Below are 19,733 nucleotides of genomic sequence, written 5' to 3' on the forward strand. Positions count from 1 at the left end.
CCTCTGCTTGCTAGTGGATAAGTCTACAGGATGCAGGGCAGGGGTTTAATCCCAGGGGAGTCAGCATTATGGTAGTTGAGTGGATGGCATTGATGGTTCTAATCACTGGAGAGCTAGTAGAAGAAGTGGAAGTTGTGACAGAAGGACCTAAATCCATTCAATCCTACTGTAGCTCATAGAGGAACTTCCACTGGTGAGACCTCATTTTCCTTTGTTCTGCTCTGTGGATTTTGCAAGCTTGTTTATTTGCTTTTTGATACTGTATCTAGATTTTACATCTTGTCTCACAACTGTATGAAAACCAGCATTAGCTTTTGTTCCACTTCAAGCATGTAATGTTTCCTATAAACTTTGTTATCACTAAGATCTCATCTCAGGTTCTGTACCTGCCCTCTGTACAGAGGTGAGCTTGGGAGCAATGGGCAGTGAGGGAGGACAGTTACAAAGAGAAGCCCGCTCCTAGGTTGTGTTCATTTTACAGATAGAAAACTGATGGCTAGGACTTTCCACTGTGCTTACTAGAAATAGCCAGCCTGAGGGATCTGAAGTGTACACAGTGGTGTATGATGCTCCATTTGTAGCTTCATTCTGGCCCAGGTGACTTCCATTTGGCCTTAAAAACATTTGGCAAGCACTGGGTGTGATCAAAAGTTCTCCACAAATAGGACAAGTAGCATGGCTCATGAAACTGTACTTCTGCCAAGATGGTCTGGCAGACTCTAGTGGCAGAAAATAATGTAAAATGTACAATTTATTGTGCTTTGCAAGTGAGAAAAAAGCTTTAATGTCACAGCCTGAGGTAGAATCATGCTCTACTCTTTGTCAGACATCAGAAATGGAGAACATGGAACCACATGGCAGGAGAGGTTCTTTGAGGCAGGACCTGTAATCAGATGCTAGTCACTAATTTTTCAGCCCCTTAGAGCTCTCTGAATTCCTTCCCAGTGTTAGGTATGATCACCAACAGCTCCACAGCTGAGACAGAAACATGAAACTATACATGAGGCACAAACACATCTTTCAAAATCTATTTCAGTCATGACCTAGATGGTGATTTATATTAACTGCAGAATTGTGCAAGATAAATATTAGGTATGGCATTAATATTTCAGCCATGAGCCTGGAAAAAAATAACCTTTGGAAAAAACCCTTGGTTGCTTTCCCTAATCAGTAGTTTCCCACAAAAGGAGAAGAAGGTGGGCTCAGCAATTTCACTTCACTAGCAATACCTCTTCAGCTATTAATTACCAAAAATTTTTGATAAATATACATTCAGACCACTCCTAGAGATAAACAAAAGGCTATTAAAAGATACACTGCAAATGATCCTTCATAAGCATAGTAAGACTTTGTCCAAAAATTAAAAAGGTAAATAACATTTAGATTTTACCTGTGTGAAAAGCTAAAAACACCATTTGCAGAGATGGCAGGATGCTGTCAGCACAGGATGCTCCACATAAAACTAGGCCAAGTAGAGCATCTATAGGCTCAACATTGTCTTGAATGAAGTGAGTTGAGCTGTCTGTGTACAGTGAACAGCTATCCACATTCAAAAATAAAAATAAGAATAATAAAAATGCTACTTGTGATTGGTTTTAGTAGGTGAAGAGGAGTATTCTGAGTTCACCAGGGACACCAAGGACTGCTTAAGAAGTAATATTAAACACCATTTACAATGGTGCTTCCAGAAAACCAAGGAGGTAAGGAAGTTTCTTGTGTTGTCCTTGCAGACTGCTCTGCAAGCAGAGGATGCAGATGTTTGACTGGCACCTTTCCCTGGTCAGCATACTCAGCTAACTCCAAAAGTCCAGATGCTTCTCTTTTCATCTGGAGTCTTCTTGCATTTTACAGATCTGTCATTGTCCCTGACCTGCAAAGACTTCAAGGAAGGTAACTGTATCAGACTTGAGGAATGCTCCATGAAGAAAAAAAATTATGAGAATACAAGGATTACTTTGCTCTCAAGAGATGCCACCGTACTAAAATCAATCATATGAATTAAAGGCTTTTGACAAATGAATAATTCATACACGCTAAATTAATTAATGCATTTTCAAGACAGGCTTAGTACATTTTCCTGTGTTAGCCATCAGCACATGAGCAGAGCTATAACAGCTCTGCCATCTTTGCTCCCTGTAGTCATGATTCAGATTTGGAAAGAGGATACAATTTGCATAGCACCTGTGCATCAGTGAGAGGATTACTTTTTTTATTTTGTAATCAAAATAATGCTGTATACATATTATTCTTTTCCTCCCTCCCCTCCTCCCCTTTGCAAAACACTAGAAGCAAAACAACTGTTTCTTCACAAACACTCCAACTACTGTGGTGAACAGAGGTGACATTTACATAAATGGATTGTGGTGCAGTTGTTGAATATACACAGGGATGATTCTCTAATCCCATTTTAATTATATGGCTGTTGCAATCATACAAAAAATTACAAGCCTCGATCCCTGTGGTGATGCCATACTGGCAAGGAATCAATCACCACGGCCTCAGTTGCCATGGAAACTGATAGCTCCTGTGCCACCATCTAAGTGCTAAATGACTGATGGTGTACTCCTAACACAGGGAGAGCAATGAGTTTTTATATCCCATCCAGCAGCTGTGCCAGAGAGTTAATTAAAAGCAGAGAACATGAAATAAATTTAAATCTGTGTAGAAATGAAATGTACAGTACAAATTGAATTCCTGTGTTGGACAGAAATTAATATGCAGCACAAACCACAGAGCAGCCTGAATAAGCAGCAGCTGTGAATCCTGGGAACCGGTACCTCCGTGGCAGCTAAAACCCAAAAGTGGAGAGAGCACCTCCTTATCTTGTTACCTAAACAAGCTCTTCCTTCAGTGCTTGTGTGGACTGAAGCATGCAAATATATCCTCAAATGTTAAAGGTTTGCAGAAAAGCAGGAAGGACAAAGCTTAACCAGGATCTAATTAGCAACTGCAGTTTATCAATCGTGAACATGATGTAAGTAAATGTTTGCAGTGCTGTACTCAAATTCACCAGACAACCTTTCTGAAAGTCAATGTGGTTTTATTGATAAGCTGTGAATTTCGAATTCATATTTCAAGTATCACAATTCCAGTAGCCACCCCTGAAATGCTTTTATCACCAAAATATTAGCTCTGCATAAAATATGTTCTGGTGGGATGGGATGCAGCTGAGGCATAAGATTCCCACAGCCTAGCCCCCCCCACCTCAGCCATACTGTTTAGGAGGCATATTCCTGGAAGTGGGACAGCACAACTCCATTCTGAAAAGATGTTTAACCACTCACATATGACAAGCAAGCAAAGTGGCACCAAAGCTGACCTCACTTCTCTGTGCACAAGTGAAATTAAGGAGGGAATGAGGAAGTCTCCTTCCAGCCCCAGATGCAAGTGCATCCTGGACAGCCATCTTTGAAACAACAAAAAACACTGTCTGCATCTGAGGCTTTTTAGGTGATTTGCATCTTTATCAAATCTTTCACATTCAGTGATTTCCTGTTAGCCTGTTGGGTCAGCCTGGTTGGTTGGGATGATGGGCGTTGATCATTTTTTCCCCCTCATTTCTATCCCTTCTTTGTCCTGCTGTCAGCTCTTCCAGCTGATGTCAGCTGCACCAAAGTCTGAGGATTTTTCTTAGACCCCTGGAATGACATGAGAAAAAACAAAGCTGTTGGACTGATTCCCAGAGATGAAATTACGGTAGCCTAACGCCACACTTTTCACATTCATGTTAATTTTTCCAAACAAATAGAACACTGACTGTTTCTAAAATCCCCTCCTTTTGTCTTTAAGTTATGAAGTCAAAATATTGTCTCTTTCCAAACACATTTTTAGTGGGTGTTTTACATGGAGAGCAGACACAAGTAACAAACCTGTCTTGGGTATCTGCCACAACACTTTCCTAGCAACCTTTCATAGTGGATATGAATGTCAGAAAAACTCTTGATTTTACATAGTCAACAGTGCCCCTCCTGCTGCCTGCAATGTCTTCTACAGCAAGGGAAGAATAGATCATCTGTAAAACCACAAGTGTAATAAATTCAGAAGTTTCACATTTCCTTTGTTTGATTTTAGCAACATTTTGCACAAGTTACATCATAGATAGATGTCAATAAAGTTTTCTCAGGGTTTGTTTTAAGATTTCTTGTCACAGTGGGGTCACAAGGCTTAGGAATAAATAGAAGTAATAACTTCAACAATACCAGCTTAATTAGAAATTCATACATATTTCAAACACATTTTAGGTGATTTTTTTAATCACTTGATGCAAGTTCCATAAGAATTAAAAGCCCTGATTTCACTAAATAGTGGGGTTTGTAGTGGTGTTTTTTGTTGGAAGAGACCATTAACAGTCAATTATTCCAAATCTTGCTGCAGTGAGCAGGGACATCTGACTGGTCTGAACCCTGTCCAACCTGACCATGAATGTTTCCAGGGATACAGCATCCCCTCTGGGCAACCCATCCCAATGGCTCACCACCCTCAATGTAAAAATGTATTCCTTATATCTAGTTTAGTCTCGAAATGCGTCTCCATCTTTCTTGTAGGCCTCCTTTAAGTTTCAAAAGGCCACAGTAAGTTCTTCCCAGATCCTTGTCTTCTCCAGACTGAACAATCCCAGCTCTCTCATAGAAGTATTCCAACCTCTGATCATTCTTGTGGCTCTCCTTTGGACAAACTCCATGTCTTTTCTATGCAACAAGAGGAAATGTTTTCTAGAAGAATATATAGTAAATCTGGGAATATATAGGAAACTGCCAAGCCATTACATGCTGTGGATGCTGGCAAATCATTAGTATTCAAACCAGTTGAGCTAGATTCTTAGGAAAAAGTCTCTTAAATGTCTGTATACCTTTTCAGCATCAAGCCACTAAGATTCATCCCAGAGGAAGCAGGGACCATGTAATGGGAGTGCATCCTGCTTGTTCTTCTCTTACAGTCTGAGTTAGACAGGCACCATAGAAACCTGCAACCTGTCAGACAGGGTCCAGCCCTTGGCAGAGCATTGATCTAATACAAGAAAAGTACTTATATTCTTGTCTAAGTTTAACAAATCTGATTGATTTCCCATCTTTTCCTAGAGCCCATAGGAAAAAACTGAAGTCTTAAAAGGTTTGCAAGCATTCTAAGGAGGAAATATGTCAAATACAAGAGATAGTCTGTGAGAAAAATATATTTTTTGAAAAACCTTCCTTCCTTCCTTCCTTCCTTCCTTCCTTCCTTCCTTCCTTCCTTCCTTCCTTCCTTCCTTCCTTCCTTCCTTCCTTCCGCAACTTCCGCAACTTCCGCAACTTCCGCAACTTCCGCAACTTCCGTAACTTCCGCAACTTCCGCAACTTCCGCAACTTCCGCAACTTCCGCAACTTCCGCAACTTCCACAACTTCCTTCCTTCCGCAACTTCCTTCCTTCCGCAACTTCCTTCCTTCCTTCCGCAACTTCCTTCCTTCCGCAACTTCCTTCCTTCCGCAACTTCCTTCCGCAACTTCCTTCCGCAACTTCCTTCCGCAACTTCCTTCCGCAACTTCCGCAACTTCCGCAACTTCCGCAACTTCCTTCCTTCCTTCCTTCCTTCCTTCCGCAACTTCCGCAACTTCCACAACTTCCGCAACTTCCGCAACTTCCGCAACTTCCGCAACTTCCGCAACTTCCGCAACTTCCGCAACTTCCTTCCGCAACTTCCTTCCTTCCGCAACTTCCTTCCTTCCTTCCGCAACTTCCTTCCTTCCTTCCTTCCGCAACTTCCTTCCGCAACTTCCTTCCTTCCGCAACTTCCTTCCGCAACTTCCTTCCTTCCGCAACTTCCTTCCTTCCTTCCTTCCTTCCTTCCGCAACTTCCTTCCGCAACTTCCTTCCTTCCGCAACTTCCTTCCTTCCTTCCGCAACTTCCTTCCTTCCGCAACTTCCTTCCGCAACTTCCGCAACTTCCGCAACTTCCGCAACTTCCGCAACTTCCGCAACTTCCGCAACTTCCTTCCTTCCGCAACTTCCTTCCTTCCGCAACTTCCTTCCGCAACTTCCTTCCGCAACTTCCTTCCTTCCTTCCGCAACTTCCTTCCTTCCTTCCGCAACTTCCTTCCGCAACTTCCTTCCGCAACTTCCTTCCTTCCGCAACTTCCTTCCGCAACTTCCTTCCGCAACTTCCTTCCTTCCGCAACTTCCTTCCTTCCGCAACTTCCTTCCGCAACTTCCTTCCTTCCGCAACTTCCTTCCTTCCTTCCGCAACTTCCTTCCGCAACTTCCTTCCTTCCTTCCTTCCTTCCGCAACTTCCTTCCTTCCTTCCGCAACTTCCTTCCTTCCGCAACTTCCTTCCTTCCGCAACTTCCTTCCTTCCGCAACTTCCTTCCGCAACTTCCGTCCTTCCTTCCTTCCTTCCTTCCGCAACTTCCGCAACTTCCGCAACTTCCTTCCTTCCTTCCGCAACTTCCTTCCGCAACTTCCTTCCGCAACTTCCTTCCTTCCGCAACTTCTGCAACTTCCTTCCGCAACTTCCTTCCGCAACTTCCTTCCGCAACTTCCTTCCGCAACTTCCTTCCTTCCGCAACTTCCTTCCTTCCTTCCGCAACTTCCTTCCTTCCTTCCGCAACTTCCTTCCGCAACTTCCTTCCTTCCGCAACTTCCTTCCTTCCGCAACTTCCTTCCGCAACTTCCTTCCTTCCGCAACTTCCTTCCTTCCGCAACTTCCTTCCGCAACTTCCTTCCTTCCGCAACTTCCTTCCGCAACTTTCTTCCTTCCGCAACTTCCTTCCGCAACTTCCTTCCTTCCGCAACTTCCTTCCTTCCTTCCACAACTTCCTTCTGCAACTTCCTTCCGCAACTTCCTTCCACAACTTCCTTCCGCAACTTCCTTCCGCAACTTTCCCAATTTCCCCCACTTTTGCAACTTCCGCAACTTCCGCAACTTCCTTCCACAACTTTTGCAACTTCCTTCTGCAACTTCCTTCCTTCCGCAACTTCCTTCCTTCCCTCCCCAGTGCACACCTTACATACTTCAAGTATTTCAAAGGATGCTTTTAGGTTCTTCCAGGTTCTAGTTACTGCTAAAATATTTTAAATAAACCAAAACAAACAAAAGAAACCCCAAACATACCCTTCTTCCTCCAAATCAGGAGAAGTTTGATGTCCTCAGTAGAAACTAAAACCTGAAAAAGGCCTCAACCAGCTCTGAGATGCCTCTGAATGCAGCAGATGTGTGCTTCCAGGGTGAGATAGCACTCACTTGCCTCCTTCATGGCACGAGTACCCACAGGGACGATGCACTACATGGGTGTATGCATCATTTCCATACTTCATCTCCATCAGAACAGTTCAGTTGGATACATGAGAAACCCTCCTGTTTTCCTTTCCTGAGATGGCAATCACTGAAGTGTCTTTCAGAGAACTCAATTAATTATCAATTGGAAAAGCACAGTAAGATACTTCACAGGTGAAAATTCTGCGGCTTTTCAGCGCAGCTGCAGAAAAGGAGTGATGAAAGTACAATTGTGTGGTAGGTAAACTGCAAAAAAGGGAAGAAAAGCAGGGATGCAGCAACAGCATGAATACATAAGAAAAGGTAATGAGAACACCAGCAACATAGCCATGCAACGAAATCTCTTCTCACTCCATTTTTAGTCCAATTTCAACGAGATTGTGGGTGATCATTGGGAATTGCATTCGATTCTTAGCATGAGAGAAGCTTTCAGCTTCACAGTAAATTTCACAGCAAAATTAACATTCAGGTGTAGGAATGTCACATGGAACTAGTCAAGGTGAGGATACCACAGCTGCACCTTGCAGACACACACCACATCCACAGCTCTGCAGAAACACTAATGCTAAGCCAAATTACATATGTCTTTCATAATTCATGAGTCACAGATCTCAAAGCAGCTGAAAATTCCTGGGGTTCCCTTTATAGTGACAGATTATTCTCATTTAACCCACCCCTGTACATTCAGCCTTTTGTATGCCTAGTATAGCACCAGCACAGTTTCTCACGTGGAAATCACTCCTTACAACGTCTACTAAGTGCTTTTCTCCAGTGGCCTATCCAAAGAAGGACTCCAAAGAGAATTAATCAAATATTAAAATTAAACTGTGAACAAAACTAACAGAAATTAATTTCCAGGGTTTTGAATGGGCATGCTCTCTGTGCTTCAATATAAGTCTTTAAAAAGTTAACAGGCAATGTAATAGTTTTATATTTTTAGACACTCAACATACCTGAAAAAGACCAGAGACTGTTGTGCTAACAACAGGATGTGCCAATATCATATGTTAAATATTATGCAGTCTATTTAGTTTTACAAGTTCAAAAAATAATTTCTTCATAACTGTTTTGGTGAAGGCCCCCTGAGTTATGTAGGCCTATGTTAAAAAAGTTCTAGAAAGATGGAACTTTCTCTCACTCCTATTCAAAATCATTTTATTTTCATATAAGTTCAGAAGAATTTTTTCAGTTTAAAGGCAGTGGTAATGAGATCATAAGCCAAATCACTACTTCTTTCATTCATTTAAGGATTTAAAATCAAGAAAACCTCACCATTTCCACATCCATATGGAGAGGAAACCACTTCTGAAAAAAAAAAAAAAGAAAGGGAGAGTTTGAAAAATGGTTAAGCTATGTCCATATGTCCTCTTTAATACAGTGAAAAAATTTCATGCGAGAATTCAAAACATGACTAACAGAAAAAATATCATGGGATGAGTATGTAAAAAAAAAAACCAACAAAAACAAAAAAAACAACAAAACAAAAAAAAAAGTGAACATGTCTAAATATGAAGAACTGCAGTACTGTTTCGCAGGTGAGAAAGAAGGACTATAATTTCCAAAATTTTATAATATGGTTCCTGTTACTCTGCTTTGAAGCTAAATCCAGAGGCCCTAAGCTGATAGGTTAAACTGCAAAGCAGTAGGGTCTAAATTAATAAACTTGTTTTAACAGTCCAAGCCATAAGATGGTGCCAAAGTCTACTTCCAGTTACACCTGTTGAGCCACCAGAAAATTACAGAAAAATTATCACTTTTGTCAACTGCTATTCCTGTTAGTTCACAGTTGCAAGTGAACAGTTCACAGCTAACAAAGCCAAATTGATTTTTGGAAATCAGGGAATCTTTTGGCAACTTCCAGCAACTCTACATGGTATGAGCTTTGGTCTAATTTCACCTGATTAAATATGGACTTTGTCAGAGATTTCTGATTTGCAGTAGTGAGGGTGTGGATGAAAAAATATTCCCTCCAATTCCACTCTGGCAATGAATACAGAGAAAGAGAATGCAATGATATGGTGTTTTTCGCAACTGTGTCATGGACAACTCGACTCTTGTACCATGTTAGCCTTATATGGTATCTATCTCCTCATATGCAGTCTTTACTAACAATAATTTACGATTCTTTCCTGTTCACAAAAGCCACAAAAATTTGAGATGTTTAGAGAGCAAATAACAATTTCCTTTGAGACAAGAAAGGTGGCTTTATCTTATTAAAAAACCCAAATCATAAAGCATGGAATAAAAAAATATAAGGAACACACAGTATGGAACAAATTCCATCAAAATTCTGAACAGCAAAGGGTTAATCTTTTGCTTAGATTAGCAAGGGTTAATCTATTGAAAGTACCATTCAACACCTTTTTCTTTCATATACTTCACAATAAACTGTGGGATCCCAAATGACCATGAGCAGGAAAATATATGATAATGAATTTATACATTTTCCTATTTCTTTTGTTAATTATTTTCATTGCTTTCTATTGCATCATTAAAGCTATAGTCAGAGCAACGTTAGTCAGTGTGACAGATGTAAAAATATCTTCATGTCCTTTATTTGATAAAAAACAAATATAACTTGAACTGAATGAAGATGAAGTTTTGCTGCCTGATGTGAGGTAACAATCTGTTGAATACCTTCCACGTCCCTGCCAGGAATGAACCCAACCCACATTTTTATTTTTGCTGTTGTAATTGATGCCAGCTGGCAATGCACTTAGCAATGAGGTGCTCTGCTATTAGCTTTTTAAGAAGTACCCACTAACCTCCAATACTCCAGGGAAACTGAATGGCAGCACTGTCAAGGTATCATATTATAACAAAGACACGTCAGCCAGCATTCAGAAACTGACTGTGTATGTTGCCAGAGTTGGTGGCAAGTGATATAGAAAGCACTTTAGCTTTCATTTTTTTTCTGCTGAGATTTTGCCTAAATTCTTTTGAATTTTTAAACACATAGGAACACATCTGCATTTTTAAATCTCCTGCTGCAAGAACATCCAACAACATTTTGGAACCCTGACCTCTATCACTGACAGGGGAGTTCATAAAATCTGTACTGCTATCAATTACTTTGCTGGGTATTTCAAATGGCTAAGGTCTTCCACATGTCCAGTCCTTCATATTTTGCGTAAAGATACAAATAGATAACAGCCAGTTCTAAAAGACCCAGCAGTCTGAAACAGTGATAGTCTAAAATAACCCTGTGGAAGCCTATGACTCTGCCACAAAAAGGTCTTCAGCTTCTCCAGCTGAATCAGGAACATGCGTTTCTTAAAACATGTATAGAATAAAAGTTTCAGAATATTGTTTGTGCACTGCAGGTATGCGGTGATCATTGACTGTAATGCAAGTTTTTCAAGGTCAAATGAAAGTTTAGCTGGAAATTTGCATCAGATGGAAAACTTGATTCATAATAGTAAGGTCTTTTAAAAGCTTTTGTAACTTTTGGCAGTGATATACTATATCCTTAGGCTCACTATGTCTCCTCAGCAGGTCATATATTTTCCTTTATGCTCAGCTGAGTGGAGCAAAGATCAATTTTTAAATCACATTGCTATATTATCCATCTTTACTGTTGCAGACAAGGTAGATAATTGCTGGTTTAGAGGTCCTTTAGTTACAAAGCTAAATCCTTTTCCCAAAATTCTACTGTAGACCTCAAAATGACCACTATTTGCTACTTACAGGGTATTTGTGTATATAATTTCCACAAAGACGGTCATATGTTGGTGGTGGCGCTTATGAGTTCATACATACTCAAACACAAATAATAAAGTATTTATCTTGTATTTCTTATTTTAATAATAGAGGATTAAGCAAGAGGTTTTCTTCAAAGGAAGGGGGAATTTGGTCACTCCCACAAACAGCTATGAAAGGAAAAATAATCATGAAAGAAAGATCTGTGTTTCCACTAACTAAACAAAATTTATAGCAAAATACAATGAAGATCCTTTGCAGTAATATAAAGCACAATAATAATTAAAAAAAAATAATGTCGTTCCTGTGTTTTACTACATACAAAAGGTGAACTACAAAGCTTATCTAATTTTTATTGATACATCTTCTGCAGGAATATGTTTTGTGTCTGTGAAAACACAATTTGTTCCTGTGCTTTCTTTTCTATGAAATTAGTCAATTTTCTATCAATTTATTGTTGCCCAGTGAATCACTGTCTTTCTGGGTGTGGGTATGAGACTGAATATGTACTGTCACACACAAACCTTTCTGTGGTAAAATTTTTCCTTTTCCTCCACAGACTGATATTGTCAGCTTCTGGAAAGTTTTCCAGCTTGGTGATATATCTCTGGTACAATGGTCTCAGAAGGAGCCATAGCTATTTACTTCTGGCCAGCAACAGGAATTATGACCTCTATACACCACCTCAGGCCCTCTGCCAAATATCTATGCCAGATAGCAAAGGTCCAAGCTAGCCTCTGCTCATCTTACTGGTTTCTTTGTTGACTTGTTCTGGAAGAAACACATGAACATCATCTCCTTTTCATTCTCCATGCTATCTCAGAGGATGAAGAGGCATTTTAGTCCTACAAGTGGCTTTTGATTGCTTAGCAAAGAATTCAGTACGAATTTCAAACCCACCACTCCGGCAATTTCACACAATGTTCAATATGATTTCGCTCTCTCCTATTTTGTGGACTTTTTTGGTAGCATATCCAGCACATTGCTTTTGCTGATACTTAATCAGATGCAAGCTATTAATAGAAATTACTTGATGAATTCAGACACTTTCATTAAATAAGTCAGTCTGTGATTCTGCATTTTATTGTCTTTGTAAGGTGTCATGGTTAAATATTCTTCGGCCTAAAACCAGTGAGAACTTGAACAATCTGACTGGAAATCATGCACTAAATTTTCTCGGATCATACATATATCCAACATGGTATTGTTTCAGAGGCAGCAGCCACTATGGATCCACTATGCAATATGCAAAGAAAAAGCAAATAACAACTACTGCTGGAATGAAATGGAAATCATTCAAGAACATAATGATTTAGCAGGGCCCTCTGTTTGGGAGTCTGCTACAAAAGAAACAGACATTGTAGTAATATCACTGATATCCTAAATAAAATTGTGCAGATGAGGAAAAAACCACAAAAAACAGGAGCTCTAGCTACAATGTGGTACTCAAATGAGAAAGAGGCATATAAGATACTAGAGTCATTATTTGCTAAAATTTTACTTTCCTGTAATAGGAGGAACATGCTAAGTGAAATTCCCAAATCATGCAGATGGCTAATCTAACCTAGAGATGGATTCCTTTCTGACCTAAAAATCTATTTTTTTCCCCTAAACATAATCTTGTGAACAGACCAGATAAGACTGAGATTTCTAATGTCATTTAGCTAAATGATCTATTCCCAGGCTTTGGAGATGTGATAGGAATAGGAAAAAGTACTGCCCAAGGCACAGCCGTGGTATCCTCACCTTGACCAGTTCCATGTGACATTCCTACAGCTGAATGTTAATTTTTCTCCCATTAAAGAAAAGATACCTTCTTATATTACAGTGGAAAAAAAATCCTAGAAGTACTTTATAAGTGACCCAGGAGAGCCATAAATTAGTATGTCCATATGAAATACGCCAAATATGGCACAAAAAGTAGCAATTTACAGTATTTTCTAACTCTTCTGCAGATGCTGCTTCATTTCAAGGTTAAGGACAAATATCACTGACCTACCTGACCACTATGGGAATTTCCTTGTCAATGGAAAGAGATATCAATGGTATTTTTTGCATAAGGCACAAAAAAGTAACAGAACAGTACCAAATCTTTTTTAGTTTCTAGTAATGTCAGCAGAGGAACAGAGAGATATAAAAAAAAATTTATTATTATTATTATTATTATTATTATTATTATTATTACTATTGTTATTATTATGTTGCTATGTAGAATAGTCTAGTCTATAATGAAGTGGAATTTCATCACGTAAAGATCATATTTGAAAACATTTTTGGGCACTTTTTGACAGAAAGTAACATCATGCAAGTCATAATATGTTACAAAAAAAAGCTCATATTATGCCCTGCATTTTGCTCTCCAGGTTTAGGATAAAAATTCCTCCTCATTTCCTTTACTTGTGATGCTTGTTTAATACCCTCATTTCCTACTTCCCATTCAGTTTTGGCTATATGTGAAGGTGTTAGACTTGATTAAGAAGCACCATGTTTTAATGGAAATAATTCAGGCTGTGTCAAGTTTACTTTAATCCCTCTCTAAAGATCCCAGATAAATCTGACCACTACTCAAGTTTAAGTACCAAGCAGAGTAGCCAAGGATAATGAAAAATAAAGAGGCCTTAGAGAAGCTACAGTAACACATTGATGTTATGCCAAATACTCTGAGCCAAATTCCTCATGTAAGTACTCAACTGTGGAGTTACACTAGAGAGAACTTTACTCAGCATTCTCTGATTACAGTCAAATTCAGTTCTAAAGCAGGGGATAAAAATTGCTGACCCAAGTATAATAAAGAGGCATGGAATGGCAAGGACCAAATAAATGAAGATTGAAACTCATTACTTGTACTATCTTGAAAGTCAATCTGCCCTTGTAAAACATTATTGAAACATTGCAGGAGTTTAATGTATATATTTGGAAATCTCAACATCATCTGTACAAGAGAAAGATAAACTGTATATTCACTGAGGGTGCAAATAACATTATAGAGATAAAATTGCAGCAGAGGAAGAAAATGTTTTTTTCAGGCACAGTGCTACAGGATCTGCAGAACAGCTATTACAGACTTCAGAGTTAGAAAACTATGCAAAGGCACAAAGGAAGATCACTGGACCAGCTTCCACCACAGGGAAATAAATGCACTGGGTTTTGAGGACATATGTAGAATATCTCCCCAGAAACACTTGTTTTAGCAATGGGTTTATATAGTAAAGTATCTTCAGTTTTTCTTTTTCTTTCTTTCTTTCTTTCTTTCTTTCTTTCTTTCTTTCTTTCTTTCTTTCTTTCTTTCTTTCTTTCTTTCTTTCTTTCTTTCTTTCTTTCTTTCTTTCTTTCTTTCTTTCTTTCTTTCTTTCTTTCTTTCTTTCTTTCTTTCTTTCTTCTTTCTTTCTTTCTTTCTTTCTTTCTTTCTTTTCTTTCTTTCTTTCTTTCTTTCTTTCTTTCTTTCTTTCTTTCTTTCTTTCTTTCTTTCTTTCTTTTTCTTTCTTTCTTTCTTTCTTTCTTTCTTTCTTTCTTTCTTTCTTTCTTTCTTTCTTTCTTTCTTTCTTTCTTTTCTTTCTTTCTTTTCTTTCTTTCTTTTCTTTCTTTCTTTTCTTCTTTCTTTCTTTTCTTTCTTTCTTTTCTTTCTTTCTTTCTTTCTTTCTTTCTTTCTTTCTTTCTTTCTTTCTTTCTTTCTTTCTTTCTTTCTTTCTTTCTTTCTTTCTTTCTTTCTTTCTTTCTTCTTTCTTTCTTTCTTTCTTTTCTTTCTTTCTTTCTTTCTTTCTTTCTTTCTTTCTTTCTTTCTTTCTTTCTTTCTTTCTTTCTTTCTTTCTTCTTTCTTTCTTTCTTTCTTTCTTTCTTTCTTTCTTTCTTTCTTTCTTTCTTTCTTTCTTTCTTTCCTAGATTTCTTTCTTTACTTTCATTACTAGATTTATTTGTTTTTTTATTCTCAAGATTGATTTGAAAGGATAAGAGAGACCTTGCATGGCATCAAAATTTTTCTACTTCAATATGATGTGTATAACAACAGCAATATCTGTCCTCAGTGGTGCTTCAGCAAGCCTTAGTTTTGGACAGATACTTCTTTATTTTTAGCTTCCTTGGACTGAACATGCAATAAAATTCCAAGCAGTTAAAGGAATTTTAGGATGAAAATGTTACAGACAAAATGAATATTTCTTCACCATCTGAAGATTTTAAATCCTTTCTTATTCAATGTTAGAACTTTTAAATGTAAGATCCAGCTGTAGCACCAAGGTGGTCTATAGATTTGGGGACAGAATTTATGTTAAAATAGATACAATTCTTTCAAGTTTTATTATAGCTTATTTTAGTAAAGTCGCTTTTATTTCCTTTTAATGCTGCTTGTTCCACATTTTATATAAACAGATCAGCTTGCTTACTTGACATTTTACATTTTATTACAGACACAACATATTTAATAGCTTTTTGAAATTCCAGCCCTGTTTTCTCTCTCAACTTCTGGTATCTCTGAATTTATAAAGTTCTCTTTCCACTTCTGTTTGCTGGATGGTAACTATTTTATTGAAAGAAAGTGGCAGTGTGTTGTTTTCTCAGCCCCGGTCAGCTCCCGAGTGCCCGGCTCTGGCGCCTCGGCTTCTTGTCGGGGCCGGCCCTTGCTGCGATTTCCAGGCACTTCTGCTGCCGTGCTCCAGGGTGGGCTGGCTGCGCTTTGCCGTCGGCGCAAGGGAGGAAATGGAGAGGCAGGGAAAACGTCCAAATCCATCCACGTGGTGGCTGGATGCTTTATGGGCTGCGAGAGCCGCAATGGAGAAGCTGCAGCCCGCTCCCAACCTCGCATGGACGAAAGTGTCACCGGGACCAGGGGGGAAGTGGGATGATACAGGGGTGGGACAGGGAGGACGGGGAGTCCTCCCGCCCAATGAGTACTGATGCCATGGCGATAATGTGTACCACAGCGACCAAAGGGAACATGGCAGGGGCAGACACGGGGCTTTGGGGCAAGTGGGATCGCGGGAATGGGGTGACGGACACAGAACTCCTGGGACAGGACAGGGGAATGGTCACAGGAGTGGTGGTGGGACGCTCCAATAGCAGGCAAGCCTGGAGCTAACCACCACAAGAGGGGGGAGAACACGGGAGATGCACGAGGGTACAGAGAACCAGCAAACTAACAAAGATCAGAACCCCTAATCTGAACCCAAACCTGGGATGCAACAAGAGAAATATACCACCAGAGACAAAAAGGTAAAAAAATGTTCTTCTTTGGGAATTAATGTTTGATTTCAAAGGCAAGCTTGAAGGGAAAAAATCCTACCATTTACAGACTATTCTGATGGCAATTACATGTCCCTAAAAATATTCTTTTAGATGTTCAACTGAATGAGCCAATATTGCCAATATTACGATAGCACCACTATTGTAATTAATAATACAAAATATACACCCTCATAAGCTAATCATTTAAGGATTTTAGTCAATCTTGTGAGTTCCATTGCACAGTGACATCACTTTATCATGGACACAGATCACCCACTCAAATGCTTTCAGGTACATACCATTTTGCCAGAAACATTGGGTAATGAGTAAAGAAAAAAAGAGTCTTCTGACAGAGATTATAAATGTCTTCCTATCTAGCAATATCTGAGAAGCAAAGTCAGCTTATACATTTACTCATTTATACATTTACTAAGTAAATGCAATTTTGTTGTCTAGTAAAAGACCATTATTTTTGAAGACCAGAATTTGAAATAAAAACACTGATTTAAAATGGCATACCATTTAATATTAATTATTAACCTGCTTATATTTCTATTTATAATTTAAGATTGTGGTAACTGAAAGCATCACAAAAAACTTTTTTTCCCTACTGCTTACTTTATGTATTTCTTACCATTTCATAGAACACGTTTCCATGTTTCCTCTTTGCTAGTGAACTCTGCTCTTCTTATTAATCTCAAATGTCTTTAGCAGATCCACAGAGGAAAAAGTAATTGCACAGGACTATTAAAAATAATTATATGTTTTTGAAATAAGCAAATTCATGAGGAGATTTGTAAACTCAAAATCATTATAAAACTACAAAGTAAAAAGAGTGGTTTGTTTCTCTTATTTTTCAAAGTGTGTACATAACTTGAACATAGAAAGACTCTTGATCTTTACTTCAAAGATACAGGAAGACAATAAAAGTTATTCAGCCTGAATCTAAAATATTAATTTCTTTCCTCATTTCAGTGCTACTCATGTAGGTTAAATTGTTCCAATCAGTGATTTCAGGATCTGTCAAACACTTCATGGCTGCTATCCCACAAGAAACTTTTTTTCTTTTTTCCATATCTGTATAGGGACTAATAAGAAGCAAAAAAGATTCTTAGGTATTTTTTATGCTGCAGAATCATATAACAACCTTAAAAATTCATGTCTGCTAAGAGAAAACCTGGTGCATAATAAGTTGGGTTATAACTGCATCTGAGTCAAATCTCAACACATTGTAAAAATGTTGAAACTTAATTAAATTTTCAGTAATGCTCTCTCTATCTGCACTTGCTCCTTGAAGTAGAAATGGATTTAAAGACAAAACTATTCAAACAGATCTTGCCAGAAATTTTGGAAAACATACAGATGGAGACATAAGCATCAAAACAGGCAGAAATGGAAATAACTGGAAACTTCTGCAGGGATGGGATATAAACGAAGATGTGGATGGTGGGTTGACCACACTCTGCCTTTTCTAGAGGATTTTACCAAATGAAGAGTACATTAATTTCTGAGAAGATTTCCTGCATAAGTTGCTGGGACAAAGCATTGGACGATCACCTCCCTCAGTCATGAGTGCTCCCTTCCAGCTCACCCTTTACTTGGGAGAAATTACTTTTGCAGAGCTCCCAGAAACAAAGCACTGAGACCATATTCTGGGACTTTGATATCTTACTGGCAAATGCTAGGGTGTACCTGCAGCATAGACGTCACTCTGAACAAGATTAATTTATTGATCTACAATTAACTGACTGACAGAAAACCACAGAAAACAGAAAGACAGAAACAGTGAACCATAGAAAAGTCTGAGCTAGAAAGGACCTTAAACACCATCTGGTTCCAACCCTCCTGCCATCAGCAGGGACACCTTCCACTAAATCTAGCTGCTCTAAGCCCCACCCAGCCTGGCCTTGAACACTTCCATGAATGGGGCATGCACAACTTCTTTAGCCCATTGCAGTGCCTCACCACCCTCACACTAAAGAATGTCTTCCTAACATCTCATTTAAACCTATTCTCTTTCTACTTCAAGCCATTATCCTGGTCGTATCACTACAGACCCTTATCAAAAGTCCTTCTCTAGCTTTCTTGTGGCCTTCTTCAACTACTGAAAGGGCACAATGAGAATTTCCACAAAGCCCTTTCATCTACAGGCTGAACAACCCCAACTCGCTCAACCTTTCTTCATAGTGCTCTTCATAGGGGTGCTCCAGCCCTATGGTCTTCTTCATGGCTTTCTTCTGGACTCATTCCAAAAGACCCACATCTTTCTTATGCAGATGACCCCAGAGCTGGATACAGCACCCCAGATATGATCTCATGAGAGCAGGCAGGGGCAGAACTCCATCCCTTATCCTGCTGTCCATGCAGCTTTGGATGCAGCCCAGACCATATTTGGTTTGCTGGTCTGTGAGGGTGCGTTGCCAGGCTGGTGCAGTTTCCCTGAGTCCTTCTCCTTGTGGCTGCTCTCAGTTTTTTCTCTGCCCAGCCTATATTTGTGTCTGGGGTTGCTCTGGTCCAGGTGGAGGACCTTGCACTTGGCCTTGTTGAACTTCTGAGTTTTGCATGGGTCAGTCTTTTAAACTGGTCAAGGTGCATCTGGATGGCATTCTTTCACTCCAGTGTGTTGACTGCACCACAGAGCTTGGTGTTGTTAGCCAGCTTGCTGGTGCCCTCCATCCCACCGTCCATGTCATTGACAGAGATGTTAAACAGCTCTGGTAACAATATTGATCTCTGTGGGACACCCCTCACACTTGTCTCCACTTGGACATGGAGCCATTGACTGCAACTCTTTGAGTGTGGCCATCCAGACAATTCCCTATCCCCTGAGTGGTTCACCCATCAAATCCATATGTCTCCAGCTTACAGGCAAGAATGTTGTGTGGAAGAGTATCAATTGCTTTGCACAACTCCAGTTAGCTTCCCTCATCTACCAACACTGTAACCTTGTCATAGAAGGCTACCAAATTTGTCAGGCAAGGTTAGACCTTGGTGAAGCCATGTTGGCTGTCATCAGTCACCTCCCTGTTTTCATGTGCCTTAGCAGAGTTTCCAGGAGGTTTTGCTCCATGATGTTACCAGGAACATAGGTGAGACAGACCAGTCTGCAGTTCCCTAGGCCTTCCATTTTACCCTTTTTGAAAATGGGGGTTAAGTTTTCCCAGCCAACAGGAAGCTGCACCAAGCTGCCTTCTTTCAGCACTCATTTAAATGTGAACTAGGGATTTGAAATATTGTATTTTCAGTGGTAGATACTTATGTTGATGTGGAACCCCAAACTCCATTATATTGTTTTATGTGCCAAACTCCCAGGCAATAATTCACAGTGTATATTTTCACATTTAGCTTCTAGCTAATTTTAAATCAAATCAAATGCATTTGTTGCATATATGGTTTATTAAATTTTTCTTACGTATGATATTGCTGGATAGTATCCAAAGCACCATATCACTCAACATTTTCACCACCTCAGATGTTCAATAAGAGTGTGACCATGAATACATCTACAAGTAATATGAATTGTCCATTCCAAATGTGCAGTCACCAATCATAGATATGGAATTGGCAGT

General features: G+C 39.3%; 1 long non-coding RNA gene across 1 annotated transcript in view; it reads right to left on the minus strand.

Moving 5' to 3' along the window:
• Window positions 1-2,958: 2,958 nt before the first annotated feature.
• The window catches only part of LOC128802480 (uncharacterized), a 76,667-nt gene continuing 59,892 nt past the window's right edge, over window positions 2,959-19,733 (minus strand). Inside the window, exon 8 of the long non-coding RNA XR_008435456.1 lies at window positions 2,959-3,638. This is a non-coding gene — a long non-coding RNA (uncharacterized LOC128802480). The remainder of the gene's footprint in view (window positions 3,639-19,733) is intronic.

The sequence above is a fragment of the Vidua chalybeata genome, chromosome Z, assembly GCF_026979565.1.
Source record: "Vidua chalybeata isolate OUT-0048 chromosome Z, bVidCha1 merged haplotype, whole genome shotgun sequence".
In the NCBI taxonomy this organism is placed as follows: Eukaryota; Metazoa; Chordata; class Aves; order Passeriformes; family Viduidae; genus Vidua; species Vidua chalybeata.